The following is a 17,646-nucleotide window of genomic DNA, read 5'->3' as shown; positions in this document are numbered from 1 at the left end:
CTTAGTGCCTGAGCTCCTCTTCTTCTTTCCCATGTCTTTATTGAAGTCAAAACTCATGCGGTGTATAAACAGCATCCAGGGGGCCATGTGACAAGTCTGGGACCAGTCACTGAGTTGACCCCAGTGCACTAAGTCTGTGATGAAGAGGGAATCAAATGGAGAAAACAAACAGTGGCCCAACCTTGCTTTTATTCTGTGGAGACAGTCCCTAAAGCAACAAAAAACTGGGTGTTACCCAACTACTTTTTACCTAGAGAATCCTAAATATTACTCAGGTAGCATGAAGTTGAAGATTTAGTATTAAATGTTAGTATTTTTCTTGTAGCAAATTTCTAAACATTTTTTTATTTCTTCTCACATACAAGTTTTCTTGACCTCAGCTTCCTGTCCCTGCACTCCTCCAAATCCCCCCAAACACACACCTCACCTCTCTTCCAGATCCACTGCTCCTCTCTTTCTATTTGGAAAAAGAGCAGGCTTCCTAGGTATATTACCAACCAAACAGGGCATAACAAGATACAATAAGACTAGGCATCTCCCCTCATATCAAGGCTAGATGACACAACCCAGTAGGAAGAAGAATCCCAAGAGCAGGCAGAAGAGTCAGAGAAAGCCACTCTCACACTTAGGAGTTCCACAAATATCCATAGCTAAACAACCACAGTATGGATGCAGAGGACCTGGGTCAGACCCATGCAGGCTGCATGGTGGCCAATTCTATTTCTATGAGCTCCACTTACTTGATTCTGTGGGCCATTTGAGGCAATATTTTTAAGCATATGCCCTACTTACTATTTGTACTATGTATCAATGACTTCCAAGATATATTACATAGTCATCTTGTGGATAACTGAAGCCAGAGCATTAGATGGATGTTAGAAAGTTCATATTGACATTGATTGGGGTTGGGGATCCAGGATAATGCACATGTGCCTACTGTAACACTGTAGCTGCTTCTAATGGGAAGGCAAGGTGAATGCAAGAGAACAGAAGACAAGGACACAGGAACAAAACAGACAGTTAGCACACAAATTTCTGGCTCAAGATTGTTATTTTACCTCCATGCGATCTGTTATCTATTTAATAAGAAGTAAAACTGGTTTGTTTCCAGAAAAAAAAAATGGTGATTTGTCTCAGTTTGTAGTGGATCTCAAGTTCATGAACGTGTTTTGCTTTTGAACAGCGTACAGATTATATACACTTGTTTTCTGAGTATTTATCTTCCTCATCTTCCTCCTCTCCATCCTCCTCCTCTCCTTTTCCTTCTCCTCCCCTTCTTCCTCCTCCTCTTCTTTCACAGTGTTCTCCCTTATAAATATGGCTGAGAGGGCAGCTTTCAGGATAGTTCTGCATATCTTAAACACAGACATCATGGAGCTATATCTGCGGCAGCATGAGGAGCTTCTGGGCACATGCCCAGCCACTTCCATCTCAACAGTAGCTGATGGACAATCTGTATCATTATCTAAAGAGCCATCTTTATATGGGCTACTTGTCTCCTGAGATGGAGAGGTGTCTGGGGCACTTATAGGGATGTCGCTCTTTCTAAATGTACAAAAAGGACCCTTGGAAAGGTTGCCTGCAGGTGTCTCTTTGTTGCTAAATACCTGCTGGGACTCCATGCCATCTTCCTTGGCCTTTTGTAACCCTGGGGGATGCCTGGTGGGTAAAAGTTTCATCGTTATTGGACCGGGTCCTGGCTCCTCAGCACTTGTGAGATGAGATTGTGCCTCACATACCTGAGCCAAGGTGTTTCCCCCTCTGCTTCTCTCAGTATTCTCCAGCTCTGGCTTGTCCCTCTGGAAGTTGTAGTTACTGTAGAGTGAAAAATTATAAAGGCCATCTTATCAAATATGTATAAATTTTTCGCCTTAGACCTTGGGCAGAAAAGCACCTGCCAGCAGGTTTGGGTCCATCTAATTAGTTACAGAGGAGGGGGGAGTTACAGTACAAAGGCCTGTTAAGAACATCCCAGAAACTGACTGGCCAAGGGAAGAACTACACCCTCCCCCATGGTACGGCCTACTAGTGTTCAAAAGAGGTAAAACAACCAATCCTGTGCACCCGCGCGAAAGTTCGATTTTTCCCTACCCCGCCCATATATAAGCGCTATGCCCCTGAGCCACGAGGTCAGTCCCTCTATCCCCTATGTGAGATATGGGATATGGGCTGGCCCAGAGCTCTGATATAATAAACCACCTCATGTATTTTACAGCAAGACGGTCTCTCGTGTGTCCTTTGGGTGCGTGTTATCCTGTGACTTAAGTGGACCCCTTTTTGGGGAGTCCCGGACCTTTCATCTTGGTTCCCTGACCGGGAAACTTTCGTCCAGGCTTACGCAGCTACCCCAGGACTTCCGAAGACCCCTTGGAGGTGGGTTTAAGTCTGTGTACTGTCTGTGTGTCTGTGTGAGTGAGCTATATTTGGGTGCACCCGCCGCCGCTTCTGTTTTCTATTCTGGTTCCGTTTTTCTGGCAGCTGCCATTGTGTGATCGTGAGATCCAATGGGTGTGCTGCCGATTCTGTTTTCTGGTTTGATTCTAGTGTTTATCAGCTGCCGTTGTGAGACCGTGAGGTCCAATGGCCTGAAGCTGCAAATATCTGGGAGACGTCCCAGTAGGAAGGAGCTGGAGTGCTTCCTGCACGGGAGATGGTTGTGACTCGAGTTTAGCTGGTTGTTTAAGTCTAGACGCGGATGACTATGTTTTAATGTTAATGTCCTTTGTCTATATGTTGTCTATATGTTGTTTTGACTTTCTTTTTAATGCGATGTGGCAGCCTCTCCCCGCAGCTGCACGCTGGGGAGAAAGAGCCGAGCTTTAAACAATCACCGTGCGCCACGTGGCACCGCATGTGCGGCACGGAGAGACGCCCTCCCGCCGCCGAGAGGACCGGTGGGCTGACAATGAACGCGGGCAGGGCAGGCTGTGTAAACACGGATAGGCGGGGAAAACAGGCGGTTTGCGCCGGCCCTTCAGGCCATTCTTCACGTCACGGGTCGCGAGTGATTGTCTGCTAGAGACACTTCCAAGATGGTGTCCAACCTAAAAACTACGTTACCCAGCAGGCCCTGTGGCTTAGGTAACTACAGCCAAGATGGCTGCCGGCCCCTCCCCTGTCGCCGGGGTAGAAAAAAAAAAAAAAAAGGGAAAGAAGAAAAAAACTGGTTAAAACCGCTTACTTAATTTAGTTTAAAACTTACTTGTGAGGCAGTCTTGATTTACACAAGAAAAACTGATAATTCGCCCTGCTCTGTGGCTAGGAGAAGGACACCAGCAGAAAGCAGAAAAAAAAAAAAAAAGGGGGGGCCAGCAGTTTTTTAGCTTCTGTATGTAATAAGGAAGTTGATAATGATTTTTCCCAGTTTTATAAGTAAAGGAGTGCTTTTTTCTAAAATTACAGCTTAAAAGTTATAGGCTGCCCTGAGTCAGAAATATATATATATGAGTCAGGAATATATATATATGAATCAGGAATATATATATATATATATATCCTTCAGTTTTGATAAATTTTTTAGCCATTACTGTTTGAGACAATTTCATTATTTATATGAGATTTTCATTAAGATTTGGTTCAAAGATGAGAGTTCTGACAAGATAAAATTAAAGAAGTGTTGAAGACTTATGCTCTTACGTTAGACATAAAAATGTTTACTTTATTGTTCTTGTTATAATCAGAAATAACTCTTTAAAAGGTTTTTATAAAACTATGACCAAAGTTTCTATTTTGTTAAAAGTTAAATTCAAATAAGTGTCAAATGTAACTCAAATTGCCTTTTAAAAATTGTTAATAACTGTATGAACCTTCAACATCTTAATAATCCTTGCTGTGAAATGCTATAGATAAGGCTATTCATTCTGATTTGGTTTCTTTCTTAGAGCTTCAGAGGTGAGCTCACATTACACCTGTGGACAAGGTACTGTTTGCAGACTGAATTAGGTTGTGGTCTCTAGTGTGATGTGAACAGCAGTCATGCAGCCTCACAAATACATCAGTCTACACAGAGTTCAAAACAATAAATAAGGTAAAAGCCTTACTTTCACAAGACCTTTGCAGGTTCTGGTCTTCAGATTGGGGACCCCGTCAATTGATCAGGCCGTGGTCAGCAGCAGGTCAATTTGGAGCAGATTTGACTGAGACCTCCATGTGACAGAAGGTAAGGGACACCCAGAGGCCCACGCCAGATTCCGCTGATAGGTCTTGAGAGAGAAGATTATATGAGACCCCACTAAGTTTGATCAGGACACATGAGGTTAAGCAGAGATCAGATAAGTTACCCACAGCCTTTCTAGACTAGCTCATAGAGACATTCTGTCAGTGTAGACAAGGCTCCAGAGGCTACAGAGACTACAAGATAAGTCATTGAAAGATTTAAGAAGTATACTACATATTAAAATGATTAATGGTAATAACAAGTGAGAGAAGATTTAAAAGAAAGGAATAGAGAAGAGGAATAGAGAAGGTTTAGTGTAAGTCTAGAAGAAAAGAATAGAAAAGAAAAATAGAGATCAGTTGCTGTGAGTCCACAGGAATAGAGAGGAATAGGGGAGACTAGAGAGAGGTGAAGAAAGAGAAAGGTGACAGGAAAGAATTTACAGAAAGCAGAAAAAAGAGATTCCAATCAAAGAGAGATAAAACTCTTTGAAAAAGACCAGTGTGTGCATTGCAAGTAAAGGAGCCAGCTTCAGGGTCCAAGAGGGTCCTAACAAATAGAAGCCAGGGCCAGAAATCCCAGGCCTTGAAAAACATCCCAGATGGTGAAGATATTAGCTCTGTGTGAAGACAGTGATTAAGATAGACAGGGTCCTCCTCCAGGCCAATGGGCCAAAATATATTTATGGACTACCCGAAAATGGTGGACTAAGAGATGGGCTGGGTATCCCATTCATTTATGGTCATCCTAGACTGTTCCTACCCTCTGTCGGGTTGAGACTTACTCCCCAGGATTGGGGTCCAGACAGGCTACAACTAACTGACAAGAACTCACGGATAGAGGAAAGGCTCCTCCTACTGACTCCATCCGGGAGCCGAGGTAACGTGCTTTACAGACGGGAGCACTTTCCTCCATGCTGGTCAGAGGCAAGCCAGCACTACTGTGGTGGACACAAATGTCATCTGGACTGACTCCCCACCCCTGAGATCATCGGTGCAGAGAACAACCTTGGAACTTGGGGCTGACAAGAAGACCAACATCTGCATGGACAACAGGTATGCTTTTGCCACAGTCCATGCCTGCAAGGCTATATGCCAAGAGAGAAAACCCTGATGAAGCCAGCAACTGTGAGTACTCGTTGCCCAGGACACCAAAAGGGAGGAGACTCAGTGGCCTGAGACAATAACCGGACAGATCAAGTGTCTTGATACGGCAGCCTGTTCCAGTTGTGGGCCTAAGAGATGGCCTCACTTAAAACACAGAGTAAGAAAAAGAACTCAGATTGCTAGCCATCCTGCCAGATACTATCTAGAGAAAAAGAGACAATGGTACACACAAGAAGGGAAAACTATACTCCCCAGAAAACAAAGGATTTACCAGGCTAAACACACAGATAGACTCTTAAGATATGAGTGCAACCAAGCAGCCAAGAGACTTAAAGCGTATAAGAAAAATAATAAGACTTAGAGTAGATAAGAAATACCTAGGAGAAAACAGCCTAGCATAGGGACCTTCTCGAGGTTTCAAGTGTCCTAGATAATTAGATCAGAGAGCAGTTTTAAGGTAAGTCAGGAATTAAAGATCCAATATTTATATTGTCTTTAAAGCTCAGGACAGATAGAAAAAATATACAGGACCCTAAAATTAAACTACCCTTGGGAACTGGCGCTGGCTAGAGTGTCCCTTGTCCTTGTTCCACGCCCAGAATGTCCCTTTTGTGTGAAAAATGATTCTTCAGGCTACTAAGAGACTTCCTGGTGCTGCTGACCATCCGACCTCCTTGGAATCTACCAACGCACGTGCCTGAACATCCAGATGTCAGATCAACCTCCTGCTGTTTAGCTCAAGGTTGCCTGCTATCCTACAAGACTAAAGAACTGCAGGCCTTGACTCCTGAGACATCCCACCCTAGAGACACTGGGGTAATGCTGCCTTAGAGGGTAGGGCTTAGGGTATATACACCCAAGGTTAAATGACAGCTTATAATTACTAGATTAAAGTTAAAATGTGAATCTAGAGTTATATAGATTTGTTCCTTTTACAATTTCTCTTTATTATATATGTGATTTTATATATATGTAGACAGCTTTGTGCCACAAAATGTGTAAAAGTCAGAGGACAACTTTGAGAGTGTGTTCCAAAGCAATAGAAATATTTCGAGACACCTAGCAAATAAAATAGAGCCCGAGAAGCCCTGTTAACAGATACTTAGTTCCTAAGATTAATAAATGGTGAGCTTGCAGTCAAAGATTATCATATACTTGTCCAGCTAGTTCCCGCAGGTACTCTTGAACTGAGTTTGAGATACACCCTAGATGATTCTGCAGACAGCCTATTTTCCTTGACTCTAGCTGTTACATTGTGACTAGGAGTGGCCATAGATATAGAGACAGGTGTAACTACATTGATACAGACACCTCATTACTTTCATCAGCTGAGGGCTGCCACTGATGTGGATTTGAGAGCCCTAGAACAGTCAGTAACAAAGTTAAGTTATTACTAGACTTGCTGTTTCTTAAAGGAAAAAGTCTGTGTGCTGCTCTAAGAAAAAATGTTACTATTATGTAGACCATTCAAGAGTGACCAGAGAATAAATTCAGAAAAAAAAGTTAGACCAGAGACAAGATAGAGATGCACAGCAACTTTGATTCGAGAGTTGGTTCAATCCTCCCTTGCTGGACCCCTTGTGATTTTACTTTTGCTCTTAACCATAGGCCCCTACATTTAAAATAGATTAATAACTTTTGTTAGAGAAAGGATAAATGCTGTTCAGCTTTTTGTGTTGCGCCACCAATATAAGACTTTGGGTCAAGAAAATGGTAATTATGATACTGGAGTTTAAATTTTTCTAAAGATCCAGATCGGAAAAAGTGGGGTGAAAATAGACTATTAATAATTGAGTTTTTATGATTAAAAACATAACCAAATCGGAAAAAGTGGGGATGTAGAGTGAAAAATTATAAAGGCCATCTTATCAAATATGTATAAATTTTTCGCCTTAGACCTTGGGCAGAAAAGCACCTGCCAGCAGGTTTGGGTCCATCTAATTAGTTACAGAGGAGGGGGGAGTTACAGTACAAAGGCCTGTTAAGAACATCCCAGAAACTGACTGGCCAAGGGAAGAACTACACCCTCCCCCATGGTACGGCCTACTAGTGTTCAAAAGAGGTAAAACAACCAATCCTGTGCACCCGCGCGAAAGTTCGATTTTTCCCTACCCCGCCCATATATAAGCGCTATGCCCCTGAGCCACGAGGTCAGTCCCTCTATCCCCTATGTGAGATATGGGATATGGGCTGGCCCAGAGCTCTGATATAATAAACCACCTCATGTATTTTACAGCAAGACGGTCTCTCGTGTGTCCTTTGGGTGCGTGTTATCCTGTGACTTAAGTGGACCCCTTTTTGGGGAGTCCCGGACCTTTCAGTTACAATAGACCTGAAATGAAATGGACTAGGTTAGCCAGTTTGAAATGCAGCTATACAGAGCCCACCACATTCTACTGGTCCTTTTGGGGAATGGAGAATGACTGAAGATGCCAGAGACAGGTGATATGTGCTGCAGCAGGAACCCCAAAAAGAGCAATGAGTCATCGGTAAAGATGGCGAAGCATGTATGTGACTTAACTGGCTTCTCAGAGCCTGCCTACCTGCCTGCCTGCATACAGATGTTCAAAGGGAAGCCTGGAGTTTAGTGTCAGAGTCTATTACTTTTTCCTTTCAATAAACAACATCCCCTGCCATATGAGAGGCTTGAAGCACATCATTCATGGGGTGTGCGGATAGGAATATGTTCTCATCGCAAAACTTGGGAGACAAAGAATTTGTACTTTACCATCATTTTGCTGTTCTCTCCAGAGCACAGTGCAGAATCCTCTGGGAAAATCTTTCTGAACACATGCAGGTTGAGCTGGCAAATGAAAATCTTCAAGCTTTCCATTTCAAATATCTTTCCTGCACCCCTGTGGTGAAGGACCTCTCTCTGAAACATGTCTACCTCAATGGTTATGTTGTCTCTGTCCTCACTCCAGTTCACGGACTCAAAGGCTATTATCCAAAGCTTCCTAAGGTGTGCCCTTCTCCCAGGCCTGAGCAGGCCTGTGAGCCATTTACCACAATAGACCAAACAACAGTAGGACTTAGGAGGAGGCTTTGCATTGCTGGCCTTGGCACCCTGCAGTCTGCTACCTGAGCTACAAGAATGGACCGCCTGCTGAGCTAGCCTTGACACCTTCTGGCTACTATCTCCTTACCCAACCCCTGGGCTGAACCAAGAAGAGACTCTGGGGGATGGGGCTTAGCCTTTATATGTGAAAGCAAAATATTAAACTTTGGGCCTTGATCAGAATACTTTGTCTTGGCCCCACGTTTTTCTCACCCTCCATTCCCCTTTCATTCCCAGCCTTCCTCTCAGGTGAACCGGGTACCCATAGCCTCTGGCCGCTACACTAAGGAAGGGAAGACTCAGGAAGTCATTGTCACCTTCCTCATTGGCTGTAGGTTGAACATTGAACTTCAGGGTGGAGATTCTCTTGTAAGGCTGAATCTGCTTTATCTCCTGTACTGACTAGGTCACCTGGCCCCAACAAACCTTTCCTTAAATATACCTGTAGTTCAGATGAAGGATTGAATGGTGTCTCTCTTGCCCAGCCCTTGTCCAACACACAGGTTCAGTTTGGTGGCACAGTGCTCACCCACACTCCTACTGGCCATCAGGCATATTCTGAACTACAGAACACTAAACAACCCTCAAGACAGTCCAGAATACCTACGCTTCCACTACAGGTGGCCCACAAATACTGTCTGATGAATGCTAGCATCAGTAATGGGGCACCCATCTAATGAAGTCATCATCCACTTTGTCACACGATGTCACAAGGTGACCCACAGCCAGTCTGAAGAAGGAGCCTATCTCACTGTATTGGAGTTGTCAAAAAGAATACAAAATTGAGCAAATTTTGAGAACACTACTGTATTCTGACAGGCACATGTAGCCTATTCTGCATGAACTGACAACAGATACTATTTCTTTTCCAATTCCTCAAGCAGTGGAGGGGACAGCAGACAGGACAGCAGTCTGTTTCTTCCAACTCTGCTTTGCTCACAGGCTAACCTGGTGTAAGTCCAAAGTTCAGCTATACCAAGACTGCTCAGCTAAGATAGGCTGCTAGAAGACTCTCCCTTCAAAGCAGCATGGTCTAGCCTTGCCTTCATCACCTAGCTGTCCCACCTCACACCCCTCTCTTGGTCTGGCATTGGTCACTTCCAACTGCTCCTGCTGGATGTTTGCATCTCTTCACATAGGTCCGAATAAGGAATGTGTTTCACTACAAGTGGGACAGGCTGCCTCCTGTATAGTGCTATGCCCAAGTAGGACACACTGAGCTACTTTATTCTAAAATCATATGTGATGAAAGGGCCACGTGTCCTTTGAATTTCTAATACAGGAAATCTGAGTTCTTTCTTACATTTCTATTATAAATAAGGCTGCTATGAAAAAAGTGGAGCATGTATCCTTCTTACATGACGAAGAAACTTTTGGGTATATGCCCAAAAGATAATAGCTGGAGTGGTATAGCTGAGTCTTCAGGTAGAACTATTTCAAATTTTCTCAGGAACTGCCAGACTGAGTTCCAAAGTGGTTTACTAGGTTGTAGTCCCACCAGCAATAGAGGGATTGTTCCTCTTTCTCCACATCCTTGCCAACCTCTGCTGTCACCTGCATGTTTGATCTTAGCCATTCTTACTGGTGTGAGTAGAATCTCAGGGTTGTTTTGATTTGCATTTCCCTGATGACTAAGGATGTTAAACATTTCTTCAAGTGTTTCTCAGCCATTCAAGATTCCTCAGTTGAGAAGTCTGTATTGAGAATTCTGAATTTCTGTACTCTACCTTTTAATAGGGTTATTTGGTTCTCTGGAGTCTACCTTCTCACATTCTTTGTATATTTTGGATATTATCCCTCTATCGGATGTAGGGTTGGTAAAGATCTTTTCCCAATATGTGGGTTGCCATTTTGTCCTATTGATAGTGTCCTTTGCTTTACAAAAGCTTTTCGATTTTATGAAGTCCCATTTGTCTATTGTTGCTCTTAAAGCATAAGCCACTGGTGTTTATGCTCAGGAAGTTTCCCCCTGTGCCCAAGTTTTCAAGGTTCTTCCCCACTTTCTGTTCTATTCGATTCAGCATATCTAGTTTTATGTGGAGGTCCTTGATCCACTTGGACTTGAGGTTTGTACAAGGAGATAAGTATGGATCAATTTGCATTCTGCTACATGCTGACCTCCAGTTGAACTAGCACCAATTGTTGAAAATGCTGTCCTATTTCCACTGGGTGATTTTAGTATTTTGTCAAAGGTCAAATGACCATATGTATGTGGGATCATTTCTGGATCTTCAATTCTATTCCATTGATCTTCCTGCCTGTTTCTGTACCAATATCATCAAATAGTTTTTTTGTTTTTGTTTTTACCACTATTACTCTATAGTATAGCTTGAGGTCAGGGATGGTGATTCCTCCAGAAGATTTTTGTTGTTGTTGTTCTTGAGAATATTTTTCGCTATCCTTGATTTTTTGTTATTCCAAATGAATTTGAGGGTTGCTTTTTCTATCTCTGTGAATAATTGAGTTGGAATTTTGATGGGGATTGCATTGAATCTGTAGATTGCTTTTGGCAAGATGGCCATTTTTACTATATTAATCCTGCCAACCCACGAGCATGGGAAATCTTTCCATCTTCTGAGGTCTTCTTTGATTTCTTTCTTCAGGGCTTTGAAGTTCTGTGTCCCACAGATCTTTCACTTGTTTGTTTAGAGTCACATCAAGATATTTTATATTACTTGTGACTATTGTGACGGGTGTTGTTTCCCTAATTTCTTTCTCAGCCTTTTTATCCTTTTAGTAGAGCAAAACTACTGATTTGTTTGAGTTAATTTTATAACCAGCAACTTTGCTGAAGTTGTTTATCAGCTGTAGGAGCTCTCTGATAGAATTTTGGGGTCACTTATGTATACTATCACCTGAAAATAATAATATCTTGACTTCTTCCTTTCCTATTTGTATCCCTTTGACCTCCTTTTGTTGTCTAATTGCTCTGGCTAGAACTTCGAGTACTATATTGAATAGGTAGGGAGAGAGTGAGCAGCCTTGTCTTGTCCCTGATTTTAATGGGGTTGCTTTGAGTTTCTCCCCATTTAGTTTGATGCTGGCTATTGATTTGCTGTATATTGGTTTTATTATATTTAGGTCTGGGCCTTGAATTCCTGTTCTTTCCAAGACCTTTACCATAAAGAGGTGTTGAATTTTGTCAAATGCTTTCTTAGCATCTAGTGAGATGATCATGTGGTCTTTTTCTTTGAGTTTGTTTATATGGTGTATTACGTTGATGTATTTCCATGTATTGAAACATCCCTGCATCCCTGAGATGAAGCCTACATGTTCATGGTGGATGATCATTTTGATGTGTTTTGGATTCTGTTTGTGAAAATTTTATTGAGTACTTTTCATCAATATTCACAAGGGAAATTGGTCCGTAGTTCTCTTTTTTTGTTGGGTCTTTTTGTGGTTTAGGTATCAGTGTAACTGTGGCTTCATAGAAAGAATTGGGTAGTGTTCCTTCTGTTTCTATTTTATGGAATAGTTTGAGGAGTATCTGTATTAAGGTCTGATAAAATCCTGTACTAAAACTATTTATCCTGAGCTTTTTCTTTTCTTTTTTTTTTTTCTTTTTTTTCTTTTTTTCTTTTTTTTTGGTTGGGAGATATCTAATGATCAGTTCTATTCACTAGGTGGGGATGGGGGTGGTTATGGGGCTGTTTAGAAGATTTATCTGACCCTGATTTAACTTTGGTACCTGGTATCTGTCTAGAACATCATACATTTCATTGAGGTTTTCAAGGTTTATTGAATATAGACTTTTGTATTAAAATATGATGATTTTTTTTTAATTTCCTCAGTTTCTGTCAGTATGTCTTCCTTTTCATTCCTGAATTCGTTCATTTGGATACTGTCTCTGTGCTCTCTGGTTAGTCTGCCTAAGGGTTTATCTATCTTGTTGATTTTCTCAAAGAACCAGCTCCTGGTTTTGTTTGATTCTTTTTATAGTTCTTTTTGTTTCTACTCGGTTAATTCCAGCCTGGAGTTTGATTATATCCTGCAGTCTACTCCTCTTGGGTATATTTGCTTCTTTTTCTTCTGGAGCTTTTAGATGAACTGTTAAACTGCTAGGGGGATGATCTCTCCACTTTCTTTATGGAGGCACTCAGGGCTATGAGATTTCCTCTTAGCACTACTTTCATTGTGGCCCTTAAGTTTGGATATGTTGTGTCTTTATTGTCATTGAATTCTAAAAAGTCTTTAATTTCTTTCCTTCTTCCCTGATCAAGTTATCATTGAGTAGATAGTTGTTCACTCCCACATGTATGTGGGCTTTCTGTTGGTTTTGTTGCTATTGAAGACCAGCCTTATTGAGTGGTGGTTCCATAGAATGAATACATGGGATTAATTCAATGTTCTTGGTATAATTCTGATAGGCCTGCTATTATATGTTACTTGACCATTTTCCCTTACTGCTTTCAATATTCTTTCTTTGTTTTGTGCATTTGCTATTTTAATTTGTATATGATGAGAGGGATTTCTTTTCTGGTCCCATTGGCTTCTTGTATATTTATGGGCAATTTTTTTTCTTTAGGTTAGGAAAGATTTCTTCTATAATTTTGTCGAATACATTTGCTGGCCTTATAAGTTGAGAATCTTCACTCTCTTCTATACATATTGTTCTCAGGGCAATGTTTTCACTGTGTCCTCAATTTCCTGAATGTTTTTAAAATAGGAATTTTTTGCATTTGTATTTTCCTTGACTGTTGTATTGATGTCTTCTGTTGTGTCTTCTGCTGCTGAGATTCTCTCTCTTGTCTCCAGTTGATGATGCTTGCATCTGGGACGCTCGCATCTATTCCCTTTCCTAGGACTTCCATCTGCAGGGCTGTCCCCCTTTGAGTTTTCTTTAATGATTCTCTTTCCAATTTTAGATCTTGAACCGTTTTGTTCAAATTCCTTCACCTGTTTGATAGTGTTCTTCTGTATTTTTTAAGGGGGTTATTTTATGTCTATCATCTTCATGAAATGAGGGTTTAGATTTGAATCTTGTTTTAAGAGTGTGTTGGGGTATCCAGGACTTGCTGTAGTGGGAAGACTGGGTTCTGATGTTGCCAAGTCAAACTGGTCTCTATTGCCTATGTTCTTAAGCTTACCTCTAGCCATCTGGATACCTCTGATGTTATCTGGCCTTGCTATCTCTAACTGGAGCCTGTTCTTCCTGGGTAGTCAAGCTGAGGATTCGAGCTACAACTGGGGCCTGTGCTGTGTGGGATCTGGTCCAGCACTGGGGCTCTACTCCTGGCCAGCACATGTGGGAATGAACCAGAAGGTACAAGGGTTTCCAGCTGGGCAGGGAATCTCAGGTTGGGATTTCAATCAGTTGGCCATGTTGTATCCCTCTCAGTACTAAGGCTATCTCCTTAAAAAACAAAAGTCCTCAGGTATTGTGCTGTTAGGCTCAGAGATAGATGGATGCTTAGATGGGTGGCTCTAGCCTTTAGTCATCTTACTAATTAGCCATTCAGGAGAAATAAACAGGTTTCACCTCTTTGGAGCCAATGCTCAAGTGAATGCCTTCTCATGTGGGAAAGGCATCTCCATACTCCCAGGATTAAGACAGTCAGTCTCTGGTAGGCAGCCAGAGACAAAGTTGATGAGAGTTATGGCAACATAGAGCAGAAGGAAGAAAATCACAGTGAAGAAAAGCAGGGAGCACCATTACCTAGGAATTGTCTGGCTGTCTGGACTCAGCATAGGAACATGGCACGTGTTAGGGAACTCTGTAAGTGACAAAGTCTCTATGTCAGGTTCCTCAGCATAGGACAGATGTCTGCATCTGACAATCCCATCATCCCAGCACATGTCTAGGAAGGCAGAAGAAAGGAATAATGAAAGAATAATTTGGGTGAGTGAATGCTGGATATTCAGGACAGTCTATGGGGTGTAGGATCAAGAAGTGTCCTCTGGATGGGCACCACTTCTTGGTTAGTTTGCCTGTGTTCCATGGTCAGCCCCATATAAGCCCAGGCCCCTTGACTTGCAGGGCACAACTCCCTAGTTGTATCCATCTGTCTCCCACACTCAGTGCTAGATCACTATGGATCTGTACAACCTTGCAGAGGAAGATCAGCTCCCAGTCATCTTCTGTTCCCTCTTAGTTTAAAGATCTGTAGGCTTGGCAATTACAGCACATGCACACTTTGCTTTGCTTAGGAGAAAGCTCAGCTAATGGACTGCAGTAGAAAAGTTGAGGTGCACCTCTGACCCCACAAGTCTTGGAAAGGAATATTAGAACCAGTAGATGGAAGAGGTAGAGGAACCTCCATGCACTCTCCCTGGTGGGGGGCATGTCCTCTTCCAAGTGTTTAGGAGAAGGTGAAAGGGATGTGTAAAGAAGAAAGGGAGTGATACAGAATAGCACAGGCCTTACTTTTTCACTGCTTTCTAGGCTGTTACCCACAAGCCCACCATTTTGTGCATTGCAGGCATCTCTGGTGTATGCTCAGTTTGTTACATGTGTTTGACAAATGCCTCCGGAGATTAGCAGGAATAGGATAGCTTCCCAGTGACCCCAGACCTCTGTATTAGTGCATGTAGGCCTCGGCCCCGCTTGCCCCACTAGAGGAGGTCACTTCATAACCCAGTAGCCAGGTTAGTCTATCTCTCCCCTTATAAGTGAAGGTCCACTAAGCCACTAGAATCCCAACTTATAGAAGTGCTGTGTCCCCAGCATCCTGGTTTTAGAGGGCAATGATCGACACTCACCCCAGTAGGCCATACTCACCATCCAAGGGTTTAAATGGCCTTTAATTTACTCCAATCAAATAAGCTGTCTCACTGAAGGTGCCTCCCTAGAGTCTGTCCCATAGGCTGTTCTCTCAATCATGCAGCTAAACATGGGGAATTGGAGCCTGGAAGGCAAGGAATAAGCAGAATCCACATGTTAATGCTGCAGGTTGGATATTGAAAGTATCAGCAAGTTTCCTGTGTTAAAGCCCTGGCCAATAGGGAAATATTACCTGTATGTGGGATATGGTGAGAGGCCTTTAAGCCTCCTGGAATGCCTAGGAAAGCAATTTTGGGTTCCCTGCCCACCTTATCCATTAGTTGTGCTTCCTGGCTTGCGTATCAGCAGGGTTCTGTACCACTCATTCATATGCCTGTGTGGTTCCCCACAACAGAGACTTGAAGAGATGTGACAAGCAAATTTGTATCTCCAGAGCCAGGAGCCAACTAAAACTTTTCCTTTTAAATATTTTTAAAGCCATTTTATTGAAGTGACATGGAGCCAGCTGGGATTGCTAATAAAGGTTGTAATAAAATATTGACATATTTTATATGTGTAAAATATTTATTTAATTTATAAGTATATGTAATTATACATATATATATGTATAATATACATATACCACTTAAGAATTTACCTGAAAGGAATGAAGTTATTACATAAGTAAAGGAGAAAGGGTGAATGAAAAACCTACAAGTCCCCACCAGAGACACATCTGTAAACTCTACTTTATGTCTTAAGCTCTGAGTGGAGAGGATTAAGAAGAAACAGACTCCTGATTGAAGGCTTTGTGAACACACTTAAAATCATCACAACAATGGGTATCTAGGTAGCTGAATAGTTGACTGCCATGAAGCCAGCTTCTCCAGACTTTCTACCTTAAAACTACTTCCCTGACTTTCCTTCTTGGTGGATTGTGATCTAGAAATCTAAGCCAAATAAGTCCTCTCCTCAAGTTGCTTCTGGTCAGTGCTCTCTCAAAGAACAAAGTGAAACAAAGGCTGGCCTTGGGGAGATAAGTGGAGGGAATAGTCAGGATCCCTCCAGGACCCCATCAGTGGAATGAAGGAAGAAGCCCCTGAGGAGAAGGGCATTCGTGCCTCAAGAAGCAGATCATTAACAGCGATGCTGTAGACTGCTTGAAGTTAAATATGAAGACAGAGGAGTACTCTGGTCATTTGTTCAATGGTACACAAATGCCACAAGCCTGCACCATGGTATACTGATTTCTCCATCATTGATCCACCAATACAGAAGAGGATTGAGTTTTTACATCCTGATCAGAGGACCTGTGGTGCTCCAGAGGTAGGTTGAAGTAGGAGCCATCAAAGAAGAAGGGGCTTTGCATGATACTGGCAGAGGTAGAAAGAGTAACCAGTGACCTTGAGGGCCCTGGCCACATTCATGGATTCTCCCATGAGGAAAGCATTCTCTGCCACAGACCTTCCCTCTACCCCATCCCATAATCCTTATTTTCTGGAGCATTTTGGGCAGGAGAAGAGCATCTCACTTGAAAGGAGAGAACAGTCCCTTGTAACCCAGCATTTATTAAGTCTTCCTCCAATTCATCCCAGCAATTCTACAGGACAGTTTGATTATACCTACCAATGCCCAGCCCTGCACCTGGTCCCACAGCCCTCTCTCCACCTTACAACAAAGCACATGGACTACCCACAATCCTATTTCAGCCCAAACATTACAAATCTATTCCTCTGTCTGCAGCCCCACTCCAAACACCTTACCTCAGGTTCCACAGCTCTGCCCTGTACTTCTCCATACTCTACCAATATCCACTTTCCCCTTCTTCATCTGGAAGTCCTGAATACTCCTTCCAATTCCTCCTCAGAACTCACAGCCTACCAGCTCTTCCAATAGACCCTTCAAGTCGACCTCAGGGATCTCATTGCCTCAGAATTCAAAGCAAAATTGCCTCAAAATTTCCAACTCCCTTCCTGCAAGTACATAGATCTTGCCTACTACATCAGTATTCATGGACCCTTCTTTGACACCCACCTCACACTCCAGCTCCAACCTCTCTTTGGTACTCTACATGTCTGCCTCCCTGGGTCAGGATTCACAGCTGTGCCTCCACTTCTTCCCTCAGAACTCACAGCCCCTCTCTCTTCCTTCCTCAGCCCTTCAGGTTCTACATCCTTACTCTCAGCCCCACTCACATCCTGGCTCAGCTCGTCCCACATCCCTGTCCTGCAATGTCAGTAGTCAGCGTCCTACCCTGACTTCTATGTCAGCCCTCTGAGCCCCACCCCTACATTACCCCAACAGTCCAGCCAGGGATGATTCTCCTGTTGGACCCCAGCTGTCCCAAGCACTCAGGGCCCTGCCTTGCTCCTCCCACAGCCCTGCATCCCAGCTCATTCACAGCTGTCCTCTGGACCTTTTCCAGACCTTTCAGCAAGGCCTCAGCACTCTCAGCACTGCCCTTACACGGCTTCACCGTGACTCCTTTAACCTTTTCATTCTTCTTCTCAATTTGCTTTCCTCCCTGGCTCTGATGACACACAGACATTGTCCCAGCACTGAATATCCAGAGCTTCCCAGAGTCTGAGTCCAACTTGGTTTCCTAGAGGCCAATTCAGACTACTGC

The sequence above is a fragment of the Arvicanthis niloticus genome, chromosome X (assembly GCF_011762505.2).
Source record: "Arvicanthis niloticus isolate mArvNil1 chromosome X, mArvNil1.pat.X, whole genome shotgun sequence".
NCBI classification, from domain to species: Eukaryota; Metazoa; Chordata; class Mammalia; order Rodentia; family Muridae; genus Arvicanthis; species Arvicanthis niloticus.
This window is presented reverse-complemented; position numbering follows the sequence as displayed.